We start from the raw sequence: 13375 nt of genomic DNA, 5'->3' as shown, positions 1-13375 counted from the left end.
ATACTCACTTCTTCGTTAAAAAAAAAAACAGAAAAGAAATTTACTTCTTACAATTCTGGAGACCAGGAAGTCCATGATCAGGTGCCAGCATCTGGGAAGGGCCTTCTTGCTGTCCTCCCATGGCAGAAGATGAAAGGGCAAGGGAGAGCTAACATGCTCCCGCAAGCTCTTTTTATAATGGCATCAATCAAATATGAGGCCAGAGTCCTTGTGACCTAATCATCTCCCAGAAGGCTCCGCCTCCCAACCCTGTTGCATTGGGATTAAGTTTCCAACACATGAATTTTGGAGACAACACATTCAAAACATAGCATTCCACACCTTGGGCTCCCCAGATTCATGTCCTCACATGCAAAATAAATTCATTCCATCCCAATAGCCCCCCAAAAGTCTTAACTTGTTCCAGCATCAACTTTAAAGTCAAAGTCCAAAGTCTCATCTAAATCAGATATGAGTGAGACTCAAGGCATGATTCATCATGAGACAAAGGATGTACATTTGCAATGTTTGGCATGTCAGACAAAACAAAAATATGTAAATATCCATCAATAGGGAACTGCTTAAAAATTTTTTTGTATAATCATAAAATGAAACATGCAGATGTTTAAACTAATGAGCTAGATCTCAACGTGCTGATATGGAAAGTGCTTCAGAATGTATTAAGGACATAAATTAAGTGTACAATAATGTGTGTGTGTATATATGTATATGCTTATGTGTATATGGAAAGTATCTCAGCAGATACAATAAAAACTTAACTGTGATTACCCCTGGATCAATTAACATGTGGTATAGTATAAGGAAATGAATTTTATACCTTGATCAAACATTTGAAAAATTTTACAATATATTGCTTTATAATTTTTAGAAACAACATATTGTGGCCGAGTGCGGTGGCTCACGCCTGTAATCCCAAAGGCCAAGGCGGGCAGATCACCTGAGGTCGAGAGTTTGAGACCAGCCTGACCAACATGGAGAAACCTCATCTCTACTAAAAATACAAAATTAGCCAGATGTGGTGGTGCATGCCTGTAATCCCAGCTACTCAGGAGACTGAGGCAGGAGAAACGCTTGAACCTGGGAGGTGGATGTTTCGGTGAGCTGAGATCACACCATTGCACTCCAGCCTGGGCAACAAGAGCGAAATTCCATCTCAAAAAAAAAAAAATTGTTTAAATGAAGAATCTGTAGGAAAACAAAATGTTGATAAAAAGTTAATAAAAAGTAGTCCAGGCACGGTGGCTCATGCCTGTAATCCCAGCACTTTGGGAGGCCGAGGCAGGCGGGTCACCTGAGGTAAGGAGTTTGAGACCAGCCATAGCCAACATGGTGAAACTTTGTCTGTACTAAAAATACACAAATATTTTTATTTTTTTATTTTATTTTATTACAGGCATGCGCCTGTAGTCCCAACTACTCGGGAGGCTGAGGCAGGAGAATCGCTTGAACCCAGGAGACAGAGGTTGCAGTGAGCCGAGATCGCACCACTGCACTCCTGCCTAGATGACAGAGTGAGACTCTGTCTCAAAAAAAAAAAAGTAAAAATATCAGTATACAAAATCGTATGCATGGTATGTGTGGTAGGAAGACTCTAAAATGGCCTCGATGATCCCTGCCTCCTGGGATGACCTTGGGTAATCCGCTCCCCTTGAGTGTGGGCTGAACTTAACTTCTAATGAATAAGGATGTTGCTACTGAGATTAGGTTTTAAAACCTAATTCTACTGAGATTAGGTTTTAAAACCTAATTCTTCTTGGGCTTCCTTTTTGGGTTCTCTATGGTTCTCTCATGCTTGATCATCACCTTCCATGTTCTGAGGTCCCATAGGCAGCTTCCTCCTTGGTCTTGAGGAATACTCTCATGCTCAGAGAGGCATCCTGTGGTAAGGAAGGGGCCTACCAGCAACCACGTGAGTGAGCTGAATCCTTTGGCCTCAATAGAGTTGAGATGACTGCCGCCCCAGCTGACAGCTTAACTGCAACCTAAAATATCTTCAGTCAGAAGCACCCAAACTCATGCTTCTGGATTTCTAGCACACAGCAACTGTGAGATAATAAATGAATGTTTTTAGTCACTAAGTTTTGGATTATTTTGTTATGTAATAATAGATGACTAATATACCCTGATTATAACTTTGCAAAAGCATATGCCAGGATGACCCCCATCCAATGACTGATACATGTGGAGGTATAAAGGCCTAGCCGTCTCAGCCCAATGAGGGACAATTCTGAAGGACCACTTTAGCTCCTGACCTCTCTGTGGGGTTGGCTGAGGCTGCCATTGACTCTGCATTGCAGCTCAACTTTTCCTTCTGCCTGCTCTTGCTTTTGTCCCCTCCCTTACACAGGTGTTGACTCCTAGGGAACGCCTAAATAAATATTCTGCATGCTAAACTGCTCTGAGTCTGCTTCCTAGGGAATCCAATCTGTGACAGCCATCCTTAATATCTGTGTATCCCAGGTCACTGTGCCAGAAAGAAGTGGTGAGGGAATGCAAGCGGAGAACGAGCACTTAACATTTTATTGATATGACTTGGAAATTGCATCTTCCATTCACATACCCTACACAGGATTTACAGCCACGTTCACCCGTAAGTGAGGAGGCTGGGAAATGTAGTATCTAGCTGGGCAGCTATCTCCCCAACTAAAACACACAGATTCTGAGAGAAGGTGTTCCCTTTATCTATTGCTGCACAACAAACTACCCCAAAACTTACTGATGTAAAACAACCATTTTGTTAGGTTCCTGAGAGTCCATGGGTCCAGAATACAGAAAGGGCACAGCAGTTAGGGGGGCAGCTCTTCTCTATTCTACAAGGCCAGGGCCTCAGCTGGATGACTGGAATATTTAGGGATGACTCAAACGACTAGGGACTGAAGAAGTATGAACGGTTCTGGCTGGAGGATTCAGTTCCCACATGGCATCTTCACTCGTATGTTCAGCTCCTAGGCTGGAATGGTGGAATGACATGATCAGATGGGATTGCCTTCCAGAAAGGATCTTCCTGTGGCCTATTCAGCAAGTCAGTCTCTGGTTAGTTGGACTTCTTATAGGGTAGCTCAAGGCTCCAAGGGCAAGGTAATTCCTAGAGATCACAGAGGAAGCTGCAAGACTTTTTATGACTTAACCTCAGAAATTATATGACATCATTTCCATTGAATTTTATTGGTCAAGCCAGGCTCTGAGCCCACCAAGATTCAAGTGGGGGAAACATACACCTCACCTCTTGATGAGAGGAGTATGAAAGAATTAAAACTGCCCTAACGAAAGAATAGATATTAGTTCTTACTAGAGCCCTGTAGTATGTATCACAGTAGTAAAGAGGGACATAAAAACAGAAAACAGGCTGGGCGCCATGGCTCACGCCTGTAATCCCAGCACTTTGGGAGGCCAAGGTGGGAGGATTGCTTGAGCCCAGGAGTGGGAGACCAGTCTGGACAATGTAGTGAGACCTCATCTCTACAAAAAATTTTTAAAAAATTAGCCAGGCATGGCGGCATGTGCCCGTAGTCCTAGCTACTTGGGAGGCTGAGGCAGGAAGATAGTTTGAGCCTGGGAGGTCAAGGTTGTGGTGAGCCTTGATGATGCCACTGCACTCCAGCCTGGGTGACACAGTGAGACTTTGCATCAGGAAAAAAAAAAAAAAAAGAGAAAACAGACAATAATATGTTAAAAATGAAACCTCTATAATTTATCAATCTATAACTATTTTCTCATCACTTACCGCATACCAAACTCTACTGCACTTGTGTCCAGTATAAAGTTGGTGAGTCTTCTATTGTATTTAGGATAGAGTTGAGGCCCTTCCCTTTGGTTCAAATTATTTAAGCTTTTATTTTATTATGTCTTCCTGAGTGAGGTTCTTGCTCTGTCCAGGCTGGAGTGAAGTGGCAGGATCATGACTCACTGCAGGCTCAAACTCCTGTGCTCAAGCGATCCTCCTGCCTCAGCCTCCCAAGTGGCTGGGACTATAGGCATGTACTATGATGGCCAGCTAATGTTTTTGTTTATTTGTTTTTTGTTTTTTCTTTTCTTTTCTTTTCTTTTTTTTTTTTTGAGATGGAGTCTCACTCTGTTGTCCAGGCTGGAGTGCAATGGTGTGATCTTGGTTCACTGCAACCTCTGCCTGCTGGGTTCAAGGGATTCTTCTGCCTCAGTCTCCCAAGTAGCTGGGATTACAGGTGTGCACCACAACACCCAGTTAATTTCTGTAGTTTTAGTAGAGATGGGGTTTCGCCATGTTGGCCAGGCTGGTCTCAAACTCTTGACCTCAAGTGATCTGCCTGCCTCAGCCTCCCAAAGTGCTGGGATTACAGCCATGAGCCACTGCGTCCAGCCTGTTTTGTATTTTTTGTAGAGACGGGGTTTCACCATGTTACCCAGACTGGTCTCCAACTCCTAGGCTCAAGTCATACACCTACCTCAGCCTCCCAAAGTGCTGGGATTACAGGCCTGAGCCACCATCCCTGGCCTTTTTAAAGCTTTTAAATATAGTTTAAGAACCTTGGCACATAATTGTCCAGTCTCTGCTGCTATAGAGTAGTTAAGTACTAGGCCCAAATGAAGTAATATTCCTCAAATAACATATTTAGTATTATAGTTTCAGTAAAATGGTACTATAGTTTGAGTACAAGGGTGAAAGCCAAACTAGTCTTACAGTTTCTCCTGTTTCATTTCCGCTTTATGAGATTTACTGTATCCTTCAGCAACATAAGTTACCTCTCTGCCAGACTATGTACTGTACATTATTAATATAAATTATTTTCTGAATTAAAGAAAGTGTCAAGTCACAAGGCAAACTAAGACAGAAACTGAGCCTCCTGAGATCTTTAAACCCTTCCGAGACTCTGGGATTTTCCTTATGTTCCTGTGGGTAGGGGAACCTTGCCCCATTGCTCTAGAACAAAAGCATCTACTTTGCTGATGGGAAGTCCTGGGGTAGTGTTGAAGTCTAAAAGAAACAAGAAACCATGACTGAATTTCACTAATCTCAATTTTCCCTGCCAAGAAGAATAAAGGCCCTCCCAAGTTTGCCTGTTGGTTTCTTTTTTCTTTTCTTTTTTTTTTTTAGACAGAGTCTCACTCTGTTGCCTAGGCTGGAGTGCAGTGGTGCAATCTCGGCTCACTGCAAGCTCCGCCTCCTGGGTTCACGCCATTCTCCTGCCTCAGCCTCCCCAGTAGCTGGAACTACAGGCGCCCGCCACCACACCCGGGCTAATTGTTTTGTATTTTTAGTAGAGACGGGGTTTCACCGTGTTAGCCAGGATGGTCTCGATCTCCTGACCTCGTGATCTGCCCGCCTCGGCCTCCCAAAGTGCTGGGATTACAGGCGTGAGCCACCGTGCCCTGCCTGCCCGCTCGCCTGACTGCCCGCCCGCCAGCCTGCCTGCCTGCCTGCTCGCTCTCGCTCTCTCTCTCTCTCCCGTCCCCTCCCCCACCCTTCCCTCTTTCTCTCTTTCTTTTTCTTTCTTTTCTTTCTATCTTCTTTCGAGTCTCACTCTGTTGCCCAGGCTGGAGTGCAGTGGCGCGATCTCAGCTCATGGCAGCCTCAGCCTCCCAGGTTCAGGCAATTCTCCTGCCTTAACCTCCCGAGCAGCTGGGATTAAAGGCGTGGGCCACCACGCCTGGCTAATATTTGTATTCTTATTACTAATGAGACAGAGTTTCACCATGTTGGCCAAGCTGGTCTCAAACTCCTGACCTCAAGTGATCCACCAGCCTCAGCCTCCCAAAGTGCTGGGATTATAGGCGTGAGCCACTGTGCCCCACCTTTTCTTTTATCTTTCCTTAATTTTTTTTTTTTTTTTTGAGACAGGGTCTTGCTCTGTCACCCAGGCTGGAGTCCAGTGGCACGATCACAGCTCATTGCAACTTCAACCTCCCAAGCTCAAGTGACCTTCTTACCTCAGCCTCCCGAGTAGCTGGGACTACAGGTGTATGCCACCATGCTTGGCTATGGTATTTTTTTGTAGAGATGGGGTCCCGTTATGTTGCCCAGACTGGTCTCGAATTCCTGGGCTCAAGTGATCCGCCTGCCACAGCCTCCCAAAGTGCTGAGATTACAGGCATGAGCCACCATGCCTGGCCTGTTTCTTTTTTAAGACTGGGAGAAGGCCAGGCGCGGTGGCTCACGCCTGTAATCCCAGCACTTTGGGAGGCCAAGGCAGGTGGATCACGAGGTCAGGAGTTAGAGACCAGCCTGACCAACATGGTGAAACCCTGTCTCTACTAAAAATACAAAACAATTAGCCCGGGTGTGGTGGCGGGTGCCTGTAGTCCCAGCTACTGGGGAGGCTGAGGCAGGAGAATGGCGTGAACCCGGGAGGCGGAGCTTGCAGTGAGCCGAGATTGCGCCACTGCACTCCAGGCTGGGTGACAGATCGAGACTGTCTCAAAAAAAAAAAAAAAAAAAGACTAGGAGCAACCTAGCCTTGATCTGAGGTATATCGTTATGTGGATAAAGTTAAATAATAATAGAACATATGCCTTTCTGTAGCTCCTCCAGCTACAATTCCCATAAAGCATAAAGTGGAAATGTATTCTGTAGTTAGCAGGAACTAAACAGCCACACCCCTTCGTGGGATGGGGCTTACTTTGTATCTGCAAACCTGGGGGAAATGGAGAAAGGGAAAGTGTATCCGTGGGCAGCTGCATTTCCCTTGGGAAAATGGGGTTATTCCTCTGTAACTCCTGTGTGTGTCCTCTGTGACCCTTGCTCTCTCCTTGTTTATCCATCACTTTCCTAGCCAAGTGCATGTGTCAATCTTTTTTCAAATCTTTAGTTCCATATGAGATGGGATGGGCTCCTTACTCCTTTTACTCCCCATATCTCTGATGGTTTGCCTCTAAAGTGCTTACCTAATAATTTCCTCTCACATCATTCCCAGTCATACACGAAGTGCATCTTCTACAGGTTCATTGACGTCGTGTGTATTATAAAAGTGATAAACAACTATTAAAAGTTTACTTTTTCTGCACATCCTTCATTTGGACTTGATTTATAAAATATATTGCCCTAGCCGGGCGTGGTAGCTCATGCCTGCAATCCCAGCACTTTGGGAGGCTGAGGTGGGTGAATCACCTGACATCAGGAGTTTGAGACCAGCCTGGCCAACACGGTGAAATCCCATCTCTACTAAAAATACAAAACAAAACAAAACAAAACAAAATGCCAGTCATGGTGGCAGGTACCTGTAATCCCAGCTACTTGAGAGGCTGAGGCAGGAGAACCACTTGAACCTGGGAGGCAGAGGTTGCAGTGAGCCAAGGTCGCACCATTGCATTCCAGCCTGGGCAACAAAAGCGAGACTCCGTCTCAAAAATATATATATATATATATATATATTTATATATATAGCCCTTTGGTAAAACTGGAATAATTCTCATTTAAAAACAGGATATTAGGCCAGGCTCGGTGGCTCACATGTGTAACCCCAGCACTTTGGGAGGCTGAGGCAGGCAGATCACTTGAGGTCAGGGGTTCGAGACCATCCTGGCCAGCATGGCAAAACCCTGTCTCTACTAAAAAAAAAAAAAAAAAAATACAAAAATTAGCCGGGCATGGTGGTGGGCACCTGTAATCCCAGCTACTCAGGAGGATGAGGCAGGAGAATTGCTTGAACCCAGGAGGTGGAAGCTACAGTGAGTTGAGATCATGCCACTGCATTCCAGCCTGGATGACAGAATGAGACTCCGTCTCGAAAAAAATTAAAAAATAAAAAAATTAAAATGGGGTATTAGGACAAATATCTTGTAAAGAATTGGTACCCCATATAAATCTGAGTGCCAGAAAAGATTTCTAATCATCTTTAATAATATATCTGGGTCTTGCTGGGCACCGTGGCTCACGCCTGTAATCCCAGCACTGTGGGAGGCTGAGGCAGGCAGATTGCTTGAGGTCAGGAGTTCGGGACCAGCCTAGCCAACATGGTGAAACCCCGTCTCTACTAAAAAAATACAAAAATTAGCCGGGTGTGGTGGCACACGCCTGTAGTCCTAGCTACTCAGGAGGCTGAGGCAGAAGAATCGCTTGAACCCGGGAGGTGGAGGTTGCAGTGAGCCGAGATCGCACCACTGCACTGCAGCCTGGGCGACAGAGCGAGACTCCGTCACAACAAAACAAAACAAAACAAAATATATTTGGGTCTTGAGAATCCACATCTTATTCCACTTAATTTTTTGGTTGGAATTGGTTCTTCCATTCATGTTTGTGGTTTAATTCAGTAAGTACATGTGTAAGAAGAGCAATTTTCAGAAAGAAAATGAAAAACACCCTAAAAAGGGGCAGAAACCTTTCTGCTAGGCAAACCGTCAAAGAGATCATAGGTGCTTTTATGCTTCTAATACAGTGACCTGCAATTCTTTATAGCTTTACAATTCAGGTTACTAGGCAAGGACTGTGCCTACCTGATATTGTACCCTGGGCAGTATTCAACATGCTCTTAAATGTGAACTTTCTGATGTTAACCCTAATTATTATGCCCCATCCTTACTGTTGAGTAAAGGAAGTCAACTGCTCACTCCTGGGGGTAATAGTTAATTTTTCCCAGGCATCAAGACACTGATTAGGGCACCAGGCAAGGAATTTTACTAAATAGATCCTCTTAGGCCAGGCGTGCGGTGGCTCACGCCTATAATCCCAGCACTTTGGGAGGCCAAGGTGGGCGGATCACGAGGTCAGGAGATCAAGACCATCCTGGATAACACGGTGAAACCCCGTCTCTACTAAAAAAAAAATATACAAAAAATTAGCTGGGCGTGGTGGCGGGCGCCTGTAGTCCCATACTCGGGAGGCTGAGGCAGGAGAATGGCGTGAACCCAGGAGGCAGAGCTTGCAGTGAGCCGAGATGGCGACACCGCACTCCAGCCTGGGCGACAGAGCGAGACTCCGTCTCAAAAAAAAGAAAGATCCTCTTACCCAGGAAGAGATCATTCCTTTCTCCTTGGGAGCACTTTCCTCCCAGAGTGGGGTTGACACACCCTCTGACTCAGCATGGTCACACACAATAAACATCTGAGAAATTATTGTTTTTGCTAGAGTCTTTGATGCAATCTAGCTTATTTAGTGACCAAAAAGATTCCAGATATCAACTTCCTATTGGGCCCATAGTTCTTTCCCTCAGCGTCTTTTTTTCCCTGAACTCCCCACTCCCACGAAACTAATACATCAAAGGTGTTGGTCACCATTTTCTCTCCCATCCAAGTGATAAGTTCACTGTCAATTAGAACTCCTTTACTAAGCAGGTTTGATTAATAATCAGCTATATTCTTTTTTTATTTAGATGGAGTCTAGCTCTGTCACCCAGGGTGGAGTGCAGTGGTGAGATCTCGGCTCACTGCAAATTCCACCTCCCAGGTTCAAGTGATTCTCCTGTCTCAGCCTCTGGAGTACCTGGGATTACAGGCACCCACCACCAAACCCAGCTAATTTTTGTATTTTTAGTAGAGACGGGGTTTCACTGTGTTGGCCAGGCTGGTCTCAAACTCCTGACCTCGTGATCCACCCACCTCAGCCTCCCAAAGTGCTGGGATTACAGGTGTGAGCTACTGTGCCCGGTCCAGTTATATTCTTACATGCAATTATTGTATCGTCCCTTAAACTTTCCCTCTTCTGGCAAAGCAACTATAATCATTAACTATTCCTATTTGTTCACCATCTTAGTACTGGTGATTCATGTAAGCTTGGTAGCCACTTGGATTCCCATAAGGTTTTTTGCTCTGTTATCAACTAGTAACCATTTCCTTTTATCATACTGTGCAATTTATTGGTTCTTCAGGACACTATCTTCTATTTCTTTAAATTTGTTGATAGGAGACCCAAATTTATCAAAACCACTTCCAAATGATTAGCAATTCAGTAGAAGTTAGTTATGTGGCCGGGCGTGGTGGCTCATGCCTGTAATCTCAGCACTTTGGGAGGCCGAGGCAGGTGGATCACCTGAGGTCAGGAGTCTGAGACCAGCCTGGTCAACATATTGAAACCCCATCTCTACTAAAAAGACAAAAATCAGCTGGGCATGGTGGCGGATGCCTGTAATCCCAGCTACTTGGGAGGCTGAGGCAGGCAAATCACTTGAACCCGAAAGGCGGATGTTGCAGTGAGCCGAGATCATGCCACTATACTCTAGCCTGGACGACACAGTGAGATTCTGATTCAAAAAAGAAAAAGAAAGAAAGAAAGAAAGAAATTAGTCACGTGTAGTCATACATATGCTGACAAAACTTACTTTCAAATTATAATAAATATAAACGTATTTTGAATATATTTTAGATGGTGTACTGGACTAAATCACATTTCTTACATTTTATTTTCTATTTTATTCTAAAATTTTTAATTATCTTGAATAATATTCATTATTGTTAACTGTATCCATATTTAAAACACTTGTACAATTGTGGATGTAAATTGAAATAATTGTTTCCTTTCCTACTTATCTGGCTTTTTAAAAAAACAATAGAGATAGGGTCTCACTATGTTGCCCAGGCTGGTTTTGAACTCCTGGGCTCAAGCAGTCCTCCCACCTAAGCCTCCCAAAGTGCTGGGATTATAGGCCCGAGCCCCTGCACCTGGCTAGCCTTCTTTATTACAGACAGGGCCTCATTCTGTTGTCCATGCTGGAGTGCAGTGGGGCACTGCAGCCTCAACATTTTGGGCTCAAGTGATTCTCCCACCTCAGCCTCCCAAGCAGCTGGAACCACAGGTGCATACCTCCACACTTGGCTAATTTTTGTATCTTTTTTAGACACAGGATCTTGCCATGTTGCCCAGGCTGGTCTTGAACTCAGCGCAAGCAGTCCTTCCACCTCAGCCTCTCAAAGTGCTAGGATTACAGATGTAAGCCATTGTGCCTGGATGGCTTTTTTTTTTTTTTTTTTTTTTTAAGTAGGGTTAGGAAGTTCCATGAACTTCATCATGGAAATATTATAAACTTGAGTGTCCTAGATTAGAAAACATTACATGTTTCTATGAATGAAATATTTAAATATTCAAATATAGAAATAAAGCAAACATGAAAACCATTCTTTCTGATTAGGTATGAATTGAATATACTTTTAAGAATCTAGGACTAGTCATGGTGGCTTACACCTGTAATCCTAACACTTTGGGAGGCCAAGGTGGGAGGATCACTTGAGGCTAGGAGTTTGAGACCAGCCTGGGCAACATAGTGAGACCCTGTCTCTACAAAAAATTTAAAAATTAGCCAGGTGTGTGGCCGGGCACAGTGGCTCATGCTTGTAATCCCAGCACTAGGAGGCCAAGGCGGGTGGATCACCTGAGGTCAGGTGTTTGAGACCAGCCTGGCCAACATGGTGACACCTCGTCTCTGCTAAAAATACAAAAAATTAGCCGGGTATGGTGGCAGGCACCTGTAATCCCAGCTACTTGGGAGGCTAAGGCAGGAGAATTGCTTGAATCCAGGAGGCGAAGGTTGCAGTGAGCTGAGGTCATGCCATTGCACTCCAGCCTGGGTGACAAGAGGGAAACTCCATCTTAAAAAAAACAAAAAAAGAATCATCACTAGGCAGCCAAAATTTATTTACCCAAGTATTTTCTTCAGGAATTTTCTAAGAACTGGAAAAATAATAACTAAATTGACAGCAGTCTGTCTCAATTATGGGAAAGTAATTGCTAATGGTAAAACAGGCACTAGAATACAGTTACCTTATTCTGAATAACTGTGCTGAAGCTGCATTCTCCCTGAGTCATGCCATCAAATTAAAGAGGTGATTTCAACAGCAGCAATGATGAACTTGAGTCAGCAATGTCCTGGGTGCTAGTTATTGTATGTATGTTTAACAGGACTTTGATTTACTAAGTCTGTGTAGCACTTAGGCTCCTTCTGAAATTTCCATACCTGCATGTTTTACAACCCATTGAAGTTATAATTTTTCAGTGATATTTCAAAATTGGGGAAAATGATCAATCTATGAGCAGGATTTGCAGCAATCATTATATCCTACACTATTACTGAGTGGCAACACTATGAGATAGTGTACACACTGATGTGTGTGTTAAGGGAGGAAGTAATGGGATCAGTTCCCCAGATTTAAATTCTGGCTCTACCACTCCCCAGCTATGTCATCTCTATTACTAATACCTGCGAAATGGGGATGTTGATAATAATAACACCTACCTCATAGAGGTGTCTGAAAGACTAAATAATCTGTGTAAAGCTCTGGGCAGGAGTAAGTGCTTAATAAATGTTAGTTGTTTTTATTGTATTACACTTAAAAAAATTCTTCTGGGCCAGGCATGGTGGCTTATGCTGGTAATCCCAGCACTTTCAGAGGCCGAGGCAGGCAGATCACCGGATGTCAGGAGTTTGAGACCAGCCCGGCCAACGTGGTAAAACCCCGTCTCTACTAAAAATACAAAAATTAGCCAGGCATGGTGGCGCACACGTGTAGTTCCAGCTATTCGGGAGGCTAAGGGAGAGAATCACTTGAACCTGGGAGGCGGAGGTTGCAGTGAGCCGAGATCACGCCACTGCACTTCAGCCTGGGTGACAAGAGCAAGACTCCATCTAAAAAAAAAAAAAATTCTTCTAAGAATTTCATCTTTTAAAAAGTATGAGGCCAGACATAGTGCCTTAAGACTGTAATACCAGCACTTTGGGAGGCCAAGGCGGGAGGATCACTTGAGTCCACTTTGAGACCAGCCTGGGCAACACAGCAAGACCCTGTCTCTAAACAGAAAAGAAAGAAAGAAAGCAAATACTGAGTATCCTGTGAATTAGTATGCAACCAATCTATAGTTCAGTACTAGAATATAAAGCATTAAATGACTTTTTACACATAATATATTTTGTTTTTTACACATAATACTTTATATCAAAAATTTTATTTCCAGTCAGTCAACAGTAATAAGAATGAGAAAACCTTGGTTTTAGAAACTACCTCTCAGACAGAAAGTAAGTATATAGGCTGGGCACAGTGGCTCACACTTGTAATCCCAGCACTTTGGGAAACCGAGGCCAGTGAATCACTTGAGGCCAAGAGTTTGAGACCAGCCTGGCCAACATGGTGAAACCCCGTTTCTACTAAAAATACAACAATTAGCTGGGTGTGGTGCCACACGCCTGTGGTCCCAGCTATTTTGGAGGCTGAGGCAGGAGAATCGCTTGAACTCAGGAGGTGGAGGCTGCAGTGAGCTGAGATCGCGCCACTGCACTCCAGCCTGGCCAACAGAGCGAGACTGTTTCAAAAAGAAAAAAGAAAGCAAGTATATAAATATGAGATAGTACTTGAGTTATTACTTGAGGTTAAGCTACTAAAAGCAATATCCCCATATTTTGAATTACGACCTTATATCACCAATACCTATTGCAGTACCTTGCACAGATATTCAATAAACATTTGTTCAATGAATAAATGA

The 13375-nt window shown here is 44.0% G+C and overlaps 1 long non-coding RNA gene across 1 annotated transcript; it reads right to left on the bottom strand.

Annotated features, from left to right (window-relative positions):
• Positions 1–2502: 2502 nt before the first annotated feature.
• Positions 2503–5198, bottom strand: LOC134737709 (uncharacterized). Its single transcript, XR_010122872.1, has 2 exons — positions 3725–5198; positions 2503–2950 (listed from the first exon to the last, which is right to left on the bottom strand). It is a non-coding gene; the product is annotated as an uncharacterized LOC134737709 (long non-coding RNA).
• Between the last annotated feature and the right edge of the window lie 8177 nt (positions 5199–13375).

Source organism: Pongo pygmaeus, chromosome 11 (assembly GCF_028885625.2).
Source record: "Pongo pygmaeus isolate AG05252 chromosome 11, NHGRI_mPonPyg2-v2.0_pri, whole genome shotgun sequence".
Taxonomy (NCBI): Eukaryota; Metazoa; Chordata; class Mammalia; order Primates; family Hominidae; genus Pongo; species Pongo pygmaeus.
Note: the sequence above shows the minus strand (reverse complement) of the source record. Positions and strands in the feature narration are given on the sequence as shown.